The 19,624-nt window shown below is 38.3% G+C and overlaps 1 long non-coding RNA gene across 1 annotated transcript; it reads right to left on the minus strand.

Annotated features, from left to right (window-relative positions):
• Positions 1 to 14,609: 14,609 nt before the first annotated feature.
• LOC126918130 (uncharacterized) lies at positions 14,610 to 18,935 on the minus strand. The gene is made up of 2 exons (XR_007711237.1): positions 18,694 to 18,935; positions 14,610 to 18,082 (listed from the first exon to the last, which is right to left on the minus strand). It is a non-coding gene; the product is annotated as an uncharacterized LOC126918130 (long non-coding RNA).
• Positions 18,936 to 19,624: the final 689 nt, after the last annotated feature.

The raw sequence follows: 19,624 nt of genomic DNA on the forward strand, positions 1-19,624 counted from the left end.
AAATTCCGCTAGGAAAGTCGTGAAGCATCGAAGATGTTACGACATCGACCTCGAATCGATTCCTCCATAAAATCCACCTGTTTCTTACGAGAAATCGGTTTCAATTTGAAATCCAGAATCGTCGATGTGACTCGAGCGTCTCACACCTCCTCGCCGTTTAATTTTAATCGTTCTGTCACCGAAAATAAATTTCGTTCGGGACACGACGACGCTTTTCGAAAGTCACTTTCGATTGCGTAACGTTCGAAAGCGTCTTCTGCAACCTGTTCGAAACCAGTGGCAGGAAGCGAAAAGTAAGAGAGAAGGAGGACGTTTACAATCGAGATGCCCGATTGCCGGGATAATTTTAATAAACTCGTTGGCGTAATTACTCGAAACGTTTGCGACTTTCGTCCTACTTCGGACAAGCTACTGAAAGTCGTTGAAATTTAATGGAAAAATAGAGGAAGAAGGAATAGATAGTGAGGGTCGGTGGAAGATGAGAAGTTGAGGATAATTGAAAAAGAGGGAAGAAAATAGAAACAGAGAAGAAATGAAGGACAATAGAGGAGAATGAAGGAAAATGTTGGTGAGAAATTAAAAGAAAGAACAGGGGAAAGATCCGAATACCAAGAGAAGTTTGAACATCTGCCATTTCTAAGAAATCCCCTTCCGTTTCTCAATCCCAAAGGTTTTCATCTTAAAGAATCGCAAAAATCCCTGTGTGCACAGGGGATGCAGATCCAAGAGAGAGATTAAAGAAAACAGGAAATATCGGAAGACCAAGTGTGATACCAAGAAAGAAAAAGAAAAGAGAAAAGAATCGAGATACAACGGGGGGAGGGGAGAAGAAAGGAACGAGAGGGACAGAAAAGAAGAGAAAGAGAAGGAGAAGAATGAGAAAGGCAATAAAAAGAAAAGACGGTTAAAAAGGGAGGCTGGAAACACGTGATAGAGGACGAGAAGAAGCTCTGCAGGATACGCCAACAGCTGCCTCGTTATTTTCAGGACTTTAACGCTGGACGAAGCCTCCACAGGATTCGATGAGAAACGCAACGCTCGCTTCGAAGAGTTCGGCCGGAATTAAACCTCGAAATTAACGAGAATACCTAGGCCGATTTATGACGATGCTTTTTCTTCTTTAGACACAAAGAAATCCGACGCCTCGTTAGATGCTATGAGAAGAACTTAAATATTGGCGAGAGATTGGAACCACCCAACTCGACGAGGCCTTGCTAATTAATTCTTGTTTGTATAACGATTATTATGACAACGTAAAGATTTGGATATATTCCTCCAGCTTTCTAGAAAAGCACAGCCCACGCTTTCTGAAACAGATTTCTCCTCGCTGATTATCAACATGATTTTATTTAACTATACATATCCAGAATTGTAACAAAAGCCAAGATCTTCCTTTTTCTTATTCTACGAGAGCTAGGAACAAAATTTTATCGCTTCGCACACTGTTCTTCACACTTCGCCAGCCTTTCTAAAAATAACCAAAGAACTTAATTCCTAAGAAAAAATTCGACTTCCGTCTCCTAATCTTCTGGGATACCATAATCCAAAATTCTTAGAGTAAAAATAATTCAACTCCGCACTATCGAGATTCTTCGTTCCATAGTCCAGTAGAATTTGTCACCCGGTATACGGTGGAATATTCGACACGAAGAGATCTTGGCGCGGATCTACGAAGGGTGAGGGGTCTAGTGGAGGCACGACGAGGGGGATTAACATTCGTGGCGTGTAACTGAACGTCTACGTCGTGGCACGATGCGACTGCTACGGTCTCAGGGACGCGAACACAGGGACAAAAGTCTCTAGAATGGAATTCAGGGCCGTGTTCCTCGTATCCATTCGTTCTTTCCTTTCCACATTTTTAATCTACCCTCGATTAATCCGTGTAATTTTCATCAGATCCTCGATAAACAGGTTCTCTCCGTTTCTTCCTCGTCTCTCGTTTCTTTCGTACAAAAACGAACAAAGTCATTGGGAGAGATTCGTCGAGCGATGAGTACGAGTCAAGTGAATATGATAACGTTGATAAGACGCATAAATTGTCGAGCGACAGGTACTACACTAGATGGTGTAATAAAGATTACTTAATTTTAACCACTTACCATTTTAACCGATTTTAACCACTATCTTATAAACTCGTCGCCAAACCACTTTATAAACTCTTTAGATTGAAGAACTTATGCAACGCCGATCATGAAAGAATTAATCAAACGCTAGCTAAAATTTCGCCCCAGTAAATGGTGATTTATTGGAGTTACTGTGGATTTACTGTGTGATTTATGGATTTACTTTGTCTAATTATCTGCAAGTGAATTCTAAGATTAAATTCTGGAATTCTATCGTCTCCTCTAAAGAGAATCTCAAGATTATCTATCATTTAGTAATAAAATTCTCGTTCTAGGCATATTCATATTTTTAAGTTAATAGGAGGAAAAAATTTGTCAGATTTATTATCATAAATCTGGAACATCTTCCATATTGGGCTCCTATAAAAATCGCTAGGTCTGTGTAATCTAAAGAGTTAGAAAACGATAAGAGAGCTTTACACACGATGGTGGTGGTAGGGTGGTTGACGGTAGTTGATAGATAAAGAGAGATTGCTTATAGTCCGCGCGTGTACGTACAAGACCCGGGAGCTCCGCGGCTTCCTCTTATCTTATCAGCAGGACATTGGACCTGCGTGCCGATGAATCGAGACGATAATAAATAACCGCGAGGTTCAGTCGACGCTACGGCGCCAAAAACTATCGGAACAGGTGCCTGAACGAGGTGTAGCTGATCGATATGTCGCCGGAAACCAACCAAGAAATGATCGATGGGACGAAATCGCTTCTCAGATTCTTATCAGATACAAACAACATATTCATTTTGCTTCTTTCCTTACGAAGTTTGAATTATGTATATACTAATGATTCGCATCTCGCGAATATTAAATCGAGTTAAGTTTAACTAAATCGAGTCTGATGTAGCTGAATCGCTTAAAATATAATTGAAGATTGTAAGTTGAATTGAATCGAGTTTGATTTGAACTGAATCGAGTTAAATCGATCAGCTAAATGGAAATTTTAAATCTTTAACAATTTCAGTATCTAGATCGTATCGTGAATGGAATAACGAATATTGTTCGAGCTTGATTTTATACGTTTATTGTTTGAGATCAAAGTATCTAATTTATCTCGAAACATATCCTCCATCTTTACGATCTTTATTTTTACGCGCACCTTTTTCTGGATTCCGTAAAAACTTATTCTCCGTTGTAACAATATTATTGCTTCTCAGATTTTTCAGTCTGGTTTATCGTGTATCTTTAATTTATTTTTCCTTCCAGACGTATCGTACCTCTTTTCATCTGAAATCTCGAAGACGGATCCAAGCTTCGCAAACATTCTGTAAGATCTCTGTGCGATATATCATCAAAGATCGCTATCGATATTCTGCAGCTAATTGAAAATGAGAAGAGAACGGCACGAGATATATTCTTCGAGGGTATTTATGTTATATCATCCTCGATTGAGAACGATACTGTCCCTCTCGCCTTTGATTATTACACAATCGGACAATTATTAATACGTTGGACCATCCAAATGTTGACACGATGATGTGGAAAGCATTCGTAACGAAACCAGTCTCCATGCTCGATTTCTCCTCTCAGCATTTTATTTTTAAATTACTGTTATTTAATTGGTAATATCATATTATCAATGTAGAGGTTTAACCGCTTGTGGATAGTGCAAAAAAATGAGAGCAAATTATTGCTGTCACAGCTCGTTATATGTATTTCGAATGATTAAATAGACATACATACAAAATACAGACAAATATAAGTATTGCGGAGATACCCGTTAGCGCTGTTGATTTCTGTGAATACTCGCTCGATACCGTACTATATTCTGGTCGTCGGTGAACGTGTCTGTTTATTTATACTGGTCGGGGGAGAGTCGAAAAATTCGAATTTATCTTAACCCGACGGTTGCCTGTAGCGGCGACATTGTTTTACCCGGAGTTTACATTACTTGTATTCTAACGGTCTTGATACTCCGGAATAAAACAGCAACATGATTTGATTAGCCCTTTAAATCATGTGCCGCTACATTACCCCCCTACCAGTGATAGCGTTTTTATTAAGTTAGACCGAGTATCTCCTTGTCGTCGTTACTTTTAAAAGTTGCGGATACGTTCTGTGTCTGACAATTTACGGCTTTTTATCCAAAACCTGCCTGATACCAGTCAGGAAATACCATTGCTTGGTTTTTGTATTATCGATGAATTTAATCTTACCTTAAATACTATCTTTATTTATTCTATAGATACGTAAAAGTATACATGAACTTTAAAATACAATATATTTTCATATATCTCTGTTTTAAGAGTTCTAGGAAGAAGACTGAAATCTCGTAGGATTATTCAATTCCCTGCGAATTGCCAAGTAATTTAGATGTAATAAATTAATAACGATGAGCGAGCAGAGTGATTAAAAAAGAAGTACGAATGAAGGACTGAATAAATTTAAAAAAGCCAACATAAATTAGCACATAGTCGTCCTGATAAAAGACCAAGTCATTGATGCCGGATACACTTAACGATAACGACGAAAAAGACACGACGTATCACTGTGAAAATAATTTACAATATTCAGACTCGTAGAACTGACTGAACTTCTTATTTGTTTCACATTTGCGAATGTCTGACGCGATTGATCAATGTACATTGGACCTATTATCGATTCATAGCAACTTCAGTAGATCACGTGTGCGAAGGATCGATCGAATCCAAGTGCACAATTCAGATTTCAAAATACACGCTTTCAAGTATTATTCTCTAACCATAATTAAAAACTTAAGAAAAATGAAAGAAAAGATGAAAAATTTAGTAAATTCTGCGAAACTAAATGATTAGATGTTAGAATAAAAAAAAGCATATATATATATTGCACAAACCATTGCTTCAAACTATTCCATAATTACATAAGAAATACGATTACATAAGAAAAATATGCAAATATGTGTATTGATCAATATATACTAATCTGTTTTGATCGATATACAGTTCATTTATATTTATATATATTTATATATTTATTTATATATTTATGCAATACAAATGAATTTTTCCTGCAATGATATTTTAATTATCCTGCATTCGATTTCATTCTACGTGTCATATAAGAAGTAACGCGAGAAAATTTCTTTCCCCTCGAACGCTATAACATTTTCCTGTCGATCATCTTAATCTTTCTCCTTTTTTCTCCATCAGACAATACAGGTTATTGACGGAATATTGTTCCTTCCTGGAACAATTCGTACAAGACAAGCGAGCCGTTGTATTCGAGAGGCATCTATGCACGGTACTTTCTTGAGCCGTCGATCCGGCCAGATATCTTTCTAAAACGGCTCTGGCCATTGGCCAAAGTGCTTCGAACGCGTCAACCGACATCCACGAGTGCGGGGGATAATAGGGAAAAGTCACGGGAGCTTTGACTCTATTCTTGATGGATCGAATTTTCATGCGGAAGGTATCTAAAGTAATTACTACCAGCGTCTTCTTAAATATTAAAATAGCATACAATTTTTTATAGTGCATGTTTCACTTATATTTCGTGGCATAAATTTTCCATACGACCAAGGTTTTGTTGCATTACACTGTTCGCACGATATGTAGAATGATTTTTTTTATGTCAATAGCTCTCTATATGTAAGACTTCTTGCGTTACGTATTTTCTATACAATGGATCCTTTATAGTACCGATTTTCTATACGATGTTTCTTTTAATTTCTATATCTTTCATGCAATGAATTGTTTATGTTAATTAAGAGTTTCTGTCTGATGATTTTTTAATACTATAAATTCCTCGTGCAATATCTCTCTACGCTATGGCCATTTAAGCTCTATGAATACTTTTGTCCTTGTCATACTCTTCCCCTTTTTCGCCTCGGTGTATTTTCTTGTCTGTATATATTAGGCTATATAATTTGCAGTAGTTCTATCTCTGCAACAATATTATTTTTATCCGATCGTTTCAATCTCAATTTTTAAGCTGATATTCTCCGTAGAATTACACAGTATGCACTTTGTCTTTATGTGCCTACCTCTTGCAAGCGAGACGAATAAATGAATAAAGAGATCCATACACGTTACTTCGCAGTTATAAAATACACGCGCTGTTGCAACAGCTGCTTAAGATGCGCATAAGATGTCGTGCGATTATTTCAATTACTTATGCTTTTCCTATATCCCTCCATCTTGGTCGCAAGGACACTCCTCTTTTTTTTTATTAGCACCTTTGTGCAAAACACGGCGCTATTACGATCCCGTTTCTGAACCGGATTTCTTCACTTTTTCCAGCTCACCGACGACCAACCCGAAGTCCATGATTCTTTTTTTTTTCAAATCACATATTTGCAAAAATATCTCGTTGATGATTAGCCTAAGACTATCCTAAGTTGCTGAATAATCTAGAAACATTTAAAACACAAAGGTAATAGCGATATATGTTAGATAACAGCCTTTCGAAAATATCGAAAATAACAACACAAATATGTAAGTACATAATTTCATAGAAATACAGAAGCCTATTTACTTACAAATATCCAACGCAGAGGTCATTTCACGATTACAAAAAAGAAAACTGAAAATTAAGGCTAACACTCGACCATTAGCGTCATAAAGTACCCTCCGTCGAGAGTTCCGCAAGACACTAATCACCTCACTTCGAGGGATTCGCATCAACAATTTGCCGCACAATTTCCGCCACAATGATTCTCCAATAAGCTCGTCGAAGAATTTACCACCTATCTACGTAAGTACGTTGCAATACAAGCGACATCATCAGCCAACCGATCGACGAGGATAAAAATGGCGGCGTGACAGCCGAACGAATTTATTTGCTCGCGCAACCCCTCACGAAGAGACCCACGCGATGCTTTACGATCGCGGCAACGTTTTCGAAGCATTACATTCCTCACGCGCCTACACACTCTTCTCTCTCCAGGGCACCGAGGACGCGACTTTTAGAAGCTTCGTTTTCTACCTCCTACCGATTTTCTACACTCTACGTTCTACGAAAACCACATAGAGAAAGAGAGAGAAAGAGAGAGAAAGAGAGAGAGAGAGAGAACCATACATGTTGCTCTCGAATCGAGACACACTCACTCCGCGTGAATGTATTTATAGGGATAGTATACACTTGTGTCACGTGTACACGTGCAGTGGATTTATGCATGTGCCGCACGCACAGCATAATTCCACCGATGGAAAATTATTAACCGACCATTTCTCTCACGTGACTTCCAGCCACCATTTTTTACAGTTAGTCGGGGCTATTTTTCGTCGAGGAACATTAGGTTGGAACAGGTAAAGATGGAAATATAAAAAAATATGAGTAGCTTGATCCACGAATAGGTTTTGATCGCCTAAGATTTAGTTCAATCGTTCAAGAAGATCCTATTCGTGAATTTATAAAATATCTTTCTTAAGTCAAATATGTTTTTCCTTTTATTTTACTTATCATTCCTGTTCGGTTCACTTAGAGGTGACCTCGCCCCCTCCCTTACGACACCTTGACTCACGCGTGCCACGAAAATACACATCGACTGCCTCGATCTTGAAATTCTAGCTATACTAATGAAATAATATTAGAATAAGAAATTTAGAGATCCGACACATCATACCATATCACATGTCGCGCAGAATTTAAATTGCAATACAGGACAATTTTCTAATATACATAATAGGCAGTTACTTACTATTCTTTAATTAATTTACTTACATCTAAGTTAGTCTATACCTATAACTAATATAAGATACTACATTAACATAGTTATTCCTCTATATTACATATTATCTGATCTGAAAAATACAAGGAAAGTTCAAACTTATAACATACGCGATTCATCCATAAAAACCGATTACGGCAAATTTGAACTGTTCTTGTATTTCGTAACTCCGATTCTTATACACATATTTTAGCATAAAGAGTTAGCTTTTACTAGATCATATTGAAATATACAATCCATAAGAAGAACACGCTTTTAACGACACCAATTACCAGTCGTTTCGACTTATTTCAGTATAAATCAAATCCGAACAACGACAATATTCAAGTGAAATTATGCCAGCCCGATGACAATTCCAATCACGTTGATTTCGGAATCCTGACGACATCTTTACCTGACAGTATTAGAAGGTTCAACTTCAATCTAATGCTGCCCGGTAAGATGTGAACAGATACTCCGTCCGATGTTTTTAGCTTTAATCCACCGTCCTCAGAGTTCGTCCCTTGCCCTTTTCGTATCTTTCTTCGTCCATTCGTTTCGTCCACGTTGTTCTCGTGGCTCGTTTCTTTTTTTAGCTCGTTCTCTTCGCTCTTTCCTTTACCCTCACTCACTCCGCCGATCCCCCTCTCGCTCTCTCTTTCTCTCTCACACACACCATCCTCTCGCTTTTTTCTTTCTCCTTCTAAGAAACAATCGCGGACCAACATACGTTTCCCGTTACCGAGTGCCGTACTTTCTCGAAGTTGGCAATGGTCATTGGACCGTTGATAAAGAAACAACTAAACGTGCGAAAAAGTGGTTCCCAGAGATCTCAGAGATTACAATAAAGCGCGTAGAAGTCACTGTCCGCTTTATACGTTTAGTGCACCGAGCGTAAAAAAAAGCGGCGATGCCAAGGTGCAAATAAGTGCGGTAAAGGAAACGCGCAGGGAACTAAAGAAAACCGTTGGAGGAGTTGGGGAAGAGCAGGAAGAAGGAACTATTATTCATTTACGATTGGACTGTTAGCAAGAAGGGCGTAGACGTTCGTTATTAATTTTATATAGTTCAAGCTTTTTAAAAACGTTTAGGACTGTTAGAACGAGGACAAGGGTATCGAGCAAGCAACATCTGCCAAGGAAAGGATATCGATAATGAATACACAGAGAATATAGCAAGTCAAGAGAAGCAACATGGCTGCAAATAGCTGCAAATTCTCACCAAGTACTTATGATTAACCTATAGTATAGATTCTGCTAACCACGTTTCGCGTTTGGGTCAAGTTCAATACCTAGAGGTCGTCGATCGTAAAATCCGAACTATGCGATCACGACGGTTGCACCTCTTTTTCCACGTGGAATCGACCGAAGATACGCCGAACGAATGTTCCTCTGCTTTTTCATTCTTTTCCTTCTTTCCTTTTCTTTTCGAATAGATTCGTTTGCCAAGCCCCATTACCACGGGAGATAGCATCGTTCAGATAGAAGGCGAGCAGGGTGGAGATGAGGGGGTTGCCTCCGATGGTAGGAGGGGCAAGCATGTTTTATGTAATCACCAACCGACTCTGCGGGGCTTGGTATTAATACTGGTAATAAATAAACGCCGTCAGGGAGAGACTCGATCCTAAGGCATCTTGCTGTGCTTCGTCTGCCTCTTACCTCCTCGCTCCACCCTTTTCCTCATACGCATGGGCGTCGCAAGGCTTTTGTACGCGGCATAAAATCACACCAAATCTATACTTCTTATTTCTTCTTTTTTTTCAATGACTTTCAAACTTTCTCTTTTTTATGTAATATAGTGTCGACACCATTATGCTGCTTGCACTTTTCAACACATAACAACGATTACATAGTCTTTACATAAGAATCTACTACTCAAACGTTAGCTAATTTTTCATGATACAAATATAATACATATCATTGCATTCGGTTTTCACGTGATATTACGTTTAGTTTGAAGTAAATAGAGTTCTCATTTAATAATGCAAATGGCGACGCCTATGGGTACGCATCCACTTTTCTCCTATTCATTCCCAACCATCCGTCCACATTACTCTTTCTCTGTCTCTTTCTTGCTCAACTATATGCATGTAGCTACATAATCGAGGATGACTTTAATACTTAAACCAACCGAATAATACGCGAGTTTATATGCATATATCGTCACGAGGTTTATGGAGTCGAGGTCGAGTGTACATACATCCAATGTCACCGATTTTTTTAAAACTTTCAATACGTTATTGATATCCGACATTACCTATGTTATCAATACAACCAAACACTTGTGCTAACGGTCGTGACAGAGTATTAAGGCAAGTTTGTATTCAAGTTTTTATACCCACGATTATGCTTTTAACTTGTTAATTCGCATTTTTTACTCTCGCCATTTTTTGCTCTTGCACGTAGCATAATAAAAACGTCAAGATAAATATTTCATTCCCTTTTATTTTAGCTCGTCTGTTAATCTTAACGATAATTTCCTTGATTTTATTAAACGTATGTATATTATTTCCGTGGCTAACGTAATTTCACGTATGCAGGAGCTGCATTCAACATAAGCAGCTTCTCTTTTTTCTCTCGCAGTATTCAGAGCCGCTTCTTCTGTAAATTTACATTTCCGTGTATGTATCTGGCAACCGGTTTTATGAAGCGACTCATGGCATGCAACTTAAGTAGGAATTTTTCTTCCTACGAGATATTCTTCTCCCGTGGAAAGACACGAAATAACACAATCATGTCGAGACTATATTTTATATAACTAATGCCATGTCTATGTAAATTTGAAATTATTTAGAAACCGTTTAAAAACGATGCTAAATTTTAACGTTCGAAATTTAAAAATTCGAAGATTCACCAAAATTTAAAATAGTCGTTGTTTCGATAAACTTCTCTTCATTATGCACAATTGCTAAACTAATATTTGTAAGCTCTGTACTGGAACGAAATGAAATCTCGGCAATTCACGATTCTTCTCTTCTTTCCTTTGTTAGTCATGCAAGCGCGCACGCGCGAGGGAATAGAAAAGAGAAAGATAAAAATGAAAGGAAGGGGGGAAAAAATAAAAATTCTCTGGCAACCAGTCATGCCATCCGTCGCTCGTTATCGCACGACCAGTTGTATCAACGTCTCCGCCTTTATGCAAATGGCCGAAGGCTAATATCCATAATGAGCATTAATATGTTCTTTTTTTATTTAAATATGGCTGGTCTTGTTCACCAAGGAGGAATCGAACGACGTCCTACGCGCAAAAAAGAAATAAAAAAGTTTTTCGATACACTATTCCGCGATATGATGGAGTAATTTCATGGGCTGCGGTAAAATCTAATTGGTGCTCCCGGGAATGCGAATTCTCTCCCATAATTTTCGTAAACCGAAGTCACCATCTCGTACGTAGAAATCGTTTCAACTAAATTTACGCATGAATTAATTTTCTAGCCTACTTACGAAAATTCTAGCTCCATTCTTTTATCGAATATGCGATAAACAATGCAAAAAGAAAAAGAAAGATAAAATTCAATGAAAACTTTCGAAAATATTTCGGTTCACGAATGACAACGAAAAAACAAGCAAACGTAGAAAATGCATACCGGCAGGCGATTAGAAGAATCTCCGAAAAAATCCGCAGGTACACAAAACCGTGTAGATTCTAATGTCTCTCGGAAAGCTTCGATTTCGCGGTTGTTTTCCTTCTTCTTGTCGAAATCGTGAAAGACAAGGGATACATCGATTCATTTCGAAACGCAATATTTCCGCCGTGCGAACTGGTATAAACAAAACATTTGTATTAATTTATTACGAGAACGTGCTCTCTATCGATTACAAATATTCTAAAATATCGGATCCTTCATAAGGAGGAATTAGTATCTTTTATTACTTCACATTTGTTTATGTGCCATTTTTCGTGGGGCAAGGGAAAGAGGATAGAAGAAAGGAGAATAAAGAAGAAGAGAAAAAGAAAAGAAGGAGGATACCCGTTGCATAAGCTATATTTAACTGCACCTGCTGGCGCCAGACTACTCGCACACGAGTTCACAGTGTGCGCTGTGCATATTATACGCGTTGCTATACAAGACGCAACGCGCTCTGGTGTCGAACGTCCGTTTCATTCGACAGGATAAGGGCGTGCGTATGACGAGATGAACACTCTTGACTCTAGTTTGTAATCGTTTCAATAGTTTCATTCGTTGAACGTCTGATTTTAAATATTTCAATTTTTAAATAGTACATTTAACAACTTTCCATGAACTCGATGATTTTATTCAATTCGAAACTTGAGATTTTTTCAAAAGATTGATCGTTGCAAACTACGTTCTGAAATCGTTCGAAGAAATTATTCGACGGCGTGTCACGTACCGCGTAGCGTGACACGAAGCCAAGACGCGGTCCTCTCGATAACGTTCCCCCTTCTTCCTCAACTATCCCAACCGAAACGAATCTAATAATAGCCCGACCAGATCATGTTTGAATAATTGGTACGGAAAGAAACACAGGAAAAAATATCGAAACACGAATCCACAAGGGCGAAATGTAGTTTTTAGACAGCCAAATATGGTGCGACACCAAGCGACCTTAGAAAACCACTACAAGGCGTTTAATTTAATTAAGCTTCGCGAAACATACGGACGACGATGAGCCCGACCAATGGGCGTGTCCGTGTCTAACGACACCAGCCTACCCATTTCCAGTATTCCTCATGTTCGAATCAACTCAGCGGTTACAATCGTAATACGTATGTTTATTAGGCATATTAAGAATATGACTTCCGGCTAAATTACAATTAAATTAATGATTTTTCTCTTTTGATTGTTTCGATCGAACAATCTTAAATGGGTAAGAAGAGAAATGATAAAGTAAAAATAGCAACATAAGTGGACACGTGGTATACACGTTCAAATTACGCGCGTTACATAATCCCACGTCGTTCCCGTCCCGACATGGGTATCGATAAATCATCAACTTTGAAAAATTTCCTAACGAATAAAATCGTCAGTCTATCTTTTTGTGAACATCCCTTTACAAACATATTTGACTATAAAAATTCGATTTCCGCGAGTATACAATATCTCATAACACATTATCGTAAACTAATGTCTGGAAGAGCAAAAATCATGAAAGAAGCTATAAATTTATGGCAGAATGTTCACTCACCAAACGTTCAAGGCGTTTCATTTTCCAGTAGTACATATTCGGCGACCATCGTCGACATTGGGGCTTCACAATCAAATCCTTGCAAGGTTTTCGATCGATCCTTCGTCGGAAGACATAGAACGAAAAGGACGGACAGGTGCACCATTTCCAGATACGAAATATGACGCACTCTTAAGTAAAGTGATGTCTCGACGCGGACTTCCTTTATTTATCGACAACGAGTAAGCTCGAAGAAATAGATTCGTCAGAAGATTCGTAAATCACTGAGAATCGCACAGGAGAAGGAAGGATACTATATTGGCGAGTCGCGCAGGCCCGAAAACCGCACTGTCAGCCGGAAGCGTGGCACACGATCGAGAACGAACGTGAAGGAGTAGGAGACAAACGAGACAGAAGGTGGAAAAGAACGCTTCGAACGGAGCGAAAAACGAAGAACCGAGTAGAGTGGGGACAAAACGGAGAGACGTGGACGAGAAGTATAGTCGATGGAACCATACTCTCGTAGTGCCACGTTAACTGACCATCGTTATCCCTACTAATTCTTGCAATTAAATTAGTAAAGCGAGTCCCTGATATTATCTATGTAAAAACGTGGCCAGTTAACGGAGCACTGCCGTAGTGAAGTCGTAAATTAAGGCATTAAACGGAGAGACGCATTGATGTATTGCATAGTACGCATGCACTATTGCATAGAAGCCCTTTAAATATTAGATTACAAAAATCTCGCAGTAATAAGTCTCGTACCGCGTGGTTCGGCAATGATCCACGCGGTCTGGATGATAAATCACGTTAATACGACATGAAACATATTAAAATCGTATTACTTTTAGTGTTTCGTTAAAGTTCTACGATATTAAATCCTCTTCAATTTCTTAGTAACAATCGCCGAATTAATAAAAATTCATTTACAGTTGTTAAAAATTAAAACGTTCATCTACGAAAAACGCGGAAAGGAATAGCTCCGAGTTGACATCGTACAGCCCTGAACGAGACTCTAGACTCCTTATAATCCCGAAAATTCTCAAATCAATAGTCTCAAATTACTTTACTTTTGTTTGAATCCTTAAAAGGTATCTATGTGGCTCTATTTTACGACTTCACTATATCTCTTCCTTCGACCATAGACTTCCTTCCGCTTTCGGTAACGCGTGTGCGAGAGGATACATGCGAACCGGCTTTCGTTTGTCGATGTGTATATACTCCTCGTTTCCCCGTTTCGATCGCGAATTGACTTTACAACTCTATTGACGAGACGATCAACAATCAGGGACGACGACCGCGGTCGAAATAACCAAGTAACTCCGTTACACCAACGGAATCATCGACGTGCACGAAACTGAACGTACTGCCGGAACAACTGCGAACGCAAACGAAGATCCAAACCAGTGGAATGAGCGGCGCAGACTAAGCTGCGCGGAGGCTGGCGAGAACTCCACCAGTCACGAGTGCGCGTTTCCATCGCGCCGTTGAATGGTGGGGATAGAGCAACGTGTGCGTGAGAGTGCGTTCGTTCCGCCGAACGACGGAAGCGTGGTGGGGAAGTGGGTTCGCGCGATATCAGGAGCGGGGATGCGACTTAACGCACCCCGTGAATGATGCAGGTGGCGGGCACGGACGATGACTGCATTCGTACATCGCTACCGTATTCTATTAATTAACTCTTTCGTGGTCACAAGTCACAATTGAGATCATTTTGAACAAACAACCATTTCAATACATAGCAACAGGATATATATGTTTATTTTAGTAAAATCAATGTAATCTTTTTTTACATTTATCCTTGTACATATATAAAGTATCTTCTATATAAGGTATATCTACATGTAAGAAAGATGAAATATATATAATATAAATTTATATACAAAGGATTGTAGGTGTAAAATATCGAATATATGACATATCGAATATTCATCGACATTTCAAGAATCCCAAGATTTATCGAAGGTTTAAGATTCGCCGCAGTCGACTAGACCAACCATATAGACTTCAATTTTTTAAACGTCAGTACCTATTATCGAAACTAGTAAAAACGAGCGAAGGAAACAACTAATGAATCTCTACTATTGAAACCATTCGGTTATCGCTATCTTGTCTCTTCACGTATTCGAATAAACTACAGTTCTTCAATGATTCAGTCATATTTGTCAATGTAGAATATAATCCACAAAATTATTTTACGACTTTACACACATCTTATAAAATATAACTAACTTCTTGAGTAGCCAGTGGAATTCGTATTAACTCGCTAGTCATCGAAGGTAACGTTAAAGTTGCAAGTACACTCACATTGCTGCACTTTATGACGACTGTTGGCACAGAGTGCTTCGTCACTGACAACAGTGACAATGAGTTCAAGGCTCATAACGCGTGGTTACAGACTTCTTATCTTTCTGTTTTTACCTTGTGAAGTTCCATACACATTTAGCATTCCAAAGAAAAGGAAAAGTAGCCGCGAGAAAAAGCAATGATCGCTTAATTATCAACGGTATATATTACGAGCACGAGTTGATTGCGACAGAGAACTCTTTATCTGCCTCGATTGCCAGACGCGATAATGCGCATTCGAATGGGACGTTCGATTCGTCGCAATGATGATTTATATCTTCTTCACCGTGTAACATGACTTGTCGTTGAGTGAAATCTCACTCTATTCACCGCTGTATCATTTGTGTAACCAATGCACTTATATGTATTTCACATCGGTAGTATATTATCAACTGGGAACGACCTAACGACCCTGTGTTTTCTCGTGTCCCAAATTCAAAAAATTTTATCGCGTTGGGAGCTAAATAGTGTTGCACGATGACCGAGGTTTACGAAATAGGGCAAGACTGGCGTTCATCGATAATGAGTTGAACAGATAAATGTTCGATGCGCGGAGAAACAAATATATATAGTTGATATTGCATCATCGACCCTACACATGTTGGCAATTGTGATGAAATGCAGATAGAAAGATAGTTTTTCATTGTAAGACTGAAAATTAACTTCAATATCTTTATAGCTCACTGAATGTAGATAACGTATTTTCTCGAAAAACAAAAATCGACAAAAATAAAATGTTTTTTGTACGTCTTCCTTTAGCAAAGGAAATTCTAAAAGTGAGAGGATTGCGTAAACGTTTAATTTCCTAGTGTTTTTAAGACACGCACTAGCATGTCGTAATGAAAGAAGAGTGGCTTCTGACTATGGGCAACGCGGTTCCGAATATATATTATACATCATAAACATACCTCCGCATTAGGTAGTGAAATAGGTTAAATATAATTTTCCTAAAAACCATGACCATCGAAGGAGGATGATTAATATATTTATACATATATACCGTCGGGAAATGGTGTATTCAATTGAAAAATTCCTTATCCTACAAATCTTTTAAATATAAATGCATCTGTCTTTTCTTTTTCCTCACAACGATGGTAATCATGAATATATAGCAAGTCGAACTCCTTAGGCTAGAAAATTCGAAGCTCTTCTCAAGGAAGACTAAACATTTCAAAAAAAGAATGCTTTCACGAAACAGCCAAGCCTATAGAAGTAGTCGTCAATCGTACGTGTATCTTTCTTCCTAAGAAATTTATTTCGCAATTCTCTGGAATTTCACTTCCGAATTTCTAAAGTACAACACACAAATTGTACAAAAGTTTCAGGTGTTATGATCAGTGATCAAATGCGAATCAAGAAGAGATTGTTGTTTTCGGATCTATTGCACATCTAACAAAGAAGAGGGTACAACGGATTCGGCTGGCTGGTTTTCAAAGAATAAAAAGCGAAGAAATTGGACATCACGGTCAGTGACATGGCTCACGATCGGCATATTTCCTCGACTACGTCATTGTCGAACAGTGGCCCCCGTGGTAGGGCAAGAATTTGCGGAGTGTATTAGTAGGCCATGACGAAAATACCAGGAGGTCCGGATAGTAATAGCGAACATCTAGACGGCATTGACCGCGCCCGAATCCGCGCGCAGGTCGTTCCCCGTACTCCTCGTTCTCCATGTTGCTCGTTAAAGTCACATTTAGTAAGAAGAGGCCTTTGCGAGACGCGTCACCAGAGACGCATTTAGAAACGGCGTTACCATAGCATCATTTTAATTTTTCGGTTGGTCGGCCGCGAAATCCAGGAACCATGAAACTATGCAAAAGCGAACGCATAGTCACACAGCTCGATGATCCTCTCGTTCCTTTTTCTTTTATCCTTATAGATAGAACATCTCTGTATCCGATGCCTTTCTGGCGAATCAGCACGTCTTTCCCTGGAATTCCAATTCTCATTACGTAATACTCGTTATACTTCCTTGAAGCTCATTAAATGCTCGTTTAGTCTGGAAAAGAATTTTCCAATTAATATCAGGAGAAAGTCGAGTATTTTCGAAACTACGCACATTGATTCTAAATAAAATAATTTGAATTAAGGAGAAAGTAATATAAGACACGAATTTATGCTTCTTTGAGAAACAATAGGATCGATTTCTCGTTTCAAGAAAAAGACTTTAATTCAATGTTAATTTCGTCCAACGAATTATTCTGCCGGACGATTCTACCGGAAGCGCGATAATTCACAGAGGCAAGGGAACACATAGGCCACGCCTAGGTATAAAGCGAGTGAAATACACGTAAGGCTAGGTAGAAAGGTCGAGTCAGAATATATTCTCTTCCTCGCATACATACATATATCCCAACTGCTATATCCTTCCCCTTTTTTCCCTTTATTCCTTTTGCCATCGACCCAATACGCCGCTCCCATGTTTGTCAACTACGTACGCCCCCATTGTCATATGATGGTTCCTAAACGTGCTGGTACAAAACGATCGTCGGAAAGACGAGTTCTCTACGTTTTAAGGATCGGTCCAAACTGCACAAGATACAGCCAGCATGCCTTTACGACCAATAAATGTCTCCTTTACGAGCGTCATCCCGTGTATCCAACTGTTTTGTCTGTGCAACATCGAAGAGAGCGTATTTCAATGATCGAAATGCTCATTAATGGTGATTAAAATGGCCCTCCGTCACGGTATCGCGTTGCACTGTCCATCAACGAAATTGATTTAAACAACGTGTCGAAACGAAACGCAAGCATGATCGATAAGCTGGATTTATCGTGTGATAAAACATTGCCTGATGTTCTTATCCATTCGATACATTTTGGTCGTTTTGAAAATTCGCTTGTAAAGCGAATATGCTGCATCTGAAATTATCCAGCAGTTAGCTTCACGTTACTTTACATGTATATACATGTAAAATAAGAATGACAAAAATTTTTGCATTCTTATCGATGCCTATTAATTTAATAAATTGCTCAACTCCTTAAAATGCATTAAAAATATATACACAGGTATCAAAAGATCATATAATGATTCATTAAGATCATTTTAAAATGTAAAAACTTCTCGGAAAGTAATTATTTAAAAATAACATGCAAATAACTTTGTAGTCTATTAAACGATTAATTGAAATATTACTAAGTCCAGAAATGTTTATTCCGCCATTTTATTGTCTCTCCATACAAATAATAACCATCTTTGATATTTACAAATATTGAAAAATTGACGGCGATTTTCTTACACGGCGAAAATAATGGACATATAAAACGCCACTACGATAAAATCTGAACGTTTTCTTTCCTTCGTTTGCTCAACGGGTAAGAAAAGAAATGAAAACTACCGGTAATTGTTGACGATTACGGAGGTGAATTAATGAGCGAGCTTTTTTTTTTGTGGGAGAGCAAGCGAGGAAAAGCGCGAAGAAACGTAACGAAATTATAACGAAGGACAAACAAGCCAGATAACCCGAGCGTACCTCGGTTAGCAACACGATCGTCCGAGTATTACGAGAATGATAACAAACACGTATGTACTCGCTATGGTATCTGGGGTTATCGTTTTTCTTTTTTTTCCATGGTAGAATCAACAGGGAGGAGCATTAACTGCGAAGGATCAGAGAATGGACCACGGGTCATCCGAAGAAACGGCTGACTATCCAACTTATTAATTTATTTTGATTTTGTGCCATTTTTCCCGTTTCTTCTCTTTCAATATTAATTGCCTAAAACAAATAAGAAATGTCGATAATTTTTTGGCATTGAAAAATCTATTCTTGTCCTACAATACGGTAAAAGATTATTATTACATTATATTATTTTATTATATTTTATGATTATAAACAGTAAGATTGTGTATATAGGTATATGCCTATACCTTAACGTCTTAACCTAATATTACAATCTTACGAAATCATATGCTAGACATAATTGTAAACATGTAGACAAAATAAATGTGAACATAATTACTTGGATTGTCTCGTTTATTTCTTTATTACTTTATTCTACGTTCTGATACTATTTTTGACATAGAATTTATTGACTGAACTTAATATTGAAATCCAACTGTTGGAAAAATTTCAGAAAATATAAATTATTCTATACATCCTCTGTAATAGTAATCTAAAGATTCAAGGTCAAATTTCGAATTCTCAATTGTTCTTATACGATCGATCTAAACAAACTCATGTCTATCCTTTATTAACATTAATACATATTATCTGCATCGAAGCATAGAAATCGCAAAAATGATCGAATACTGCTAGGGTTAGCGTCGACCTGTTTCTGGCAGAATTCCGAAATAAGGAAGGGACAAGTCGATATATTGGCCACGATCATACCGTATGCATACATTCAAGAAACGTTTTGCACGCAAATATTGTCGCAGTTCACCACGTCGAGGGTCTCCGT

The sequence above is a fragment of the Bombus affinis genome, chromosome 6, assembly GCF_024516045.1.
Source record: "Bombus affinis isolate iyBomAffi1 chromosome 6, iyBomAffi1.2, whole genome shotgun sequence".
NCBI lineage: Eukaryota > Metazoa > Arthropoda > Insecta > Hymenoptera > Apidae > Bombus > Bombus affinis.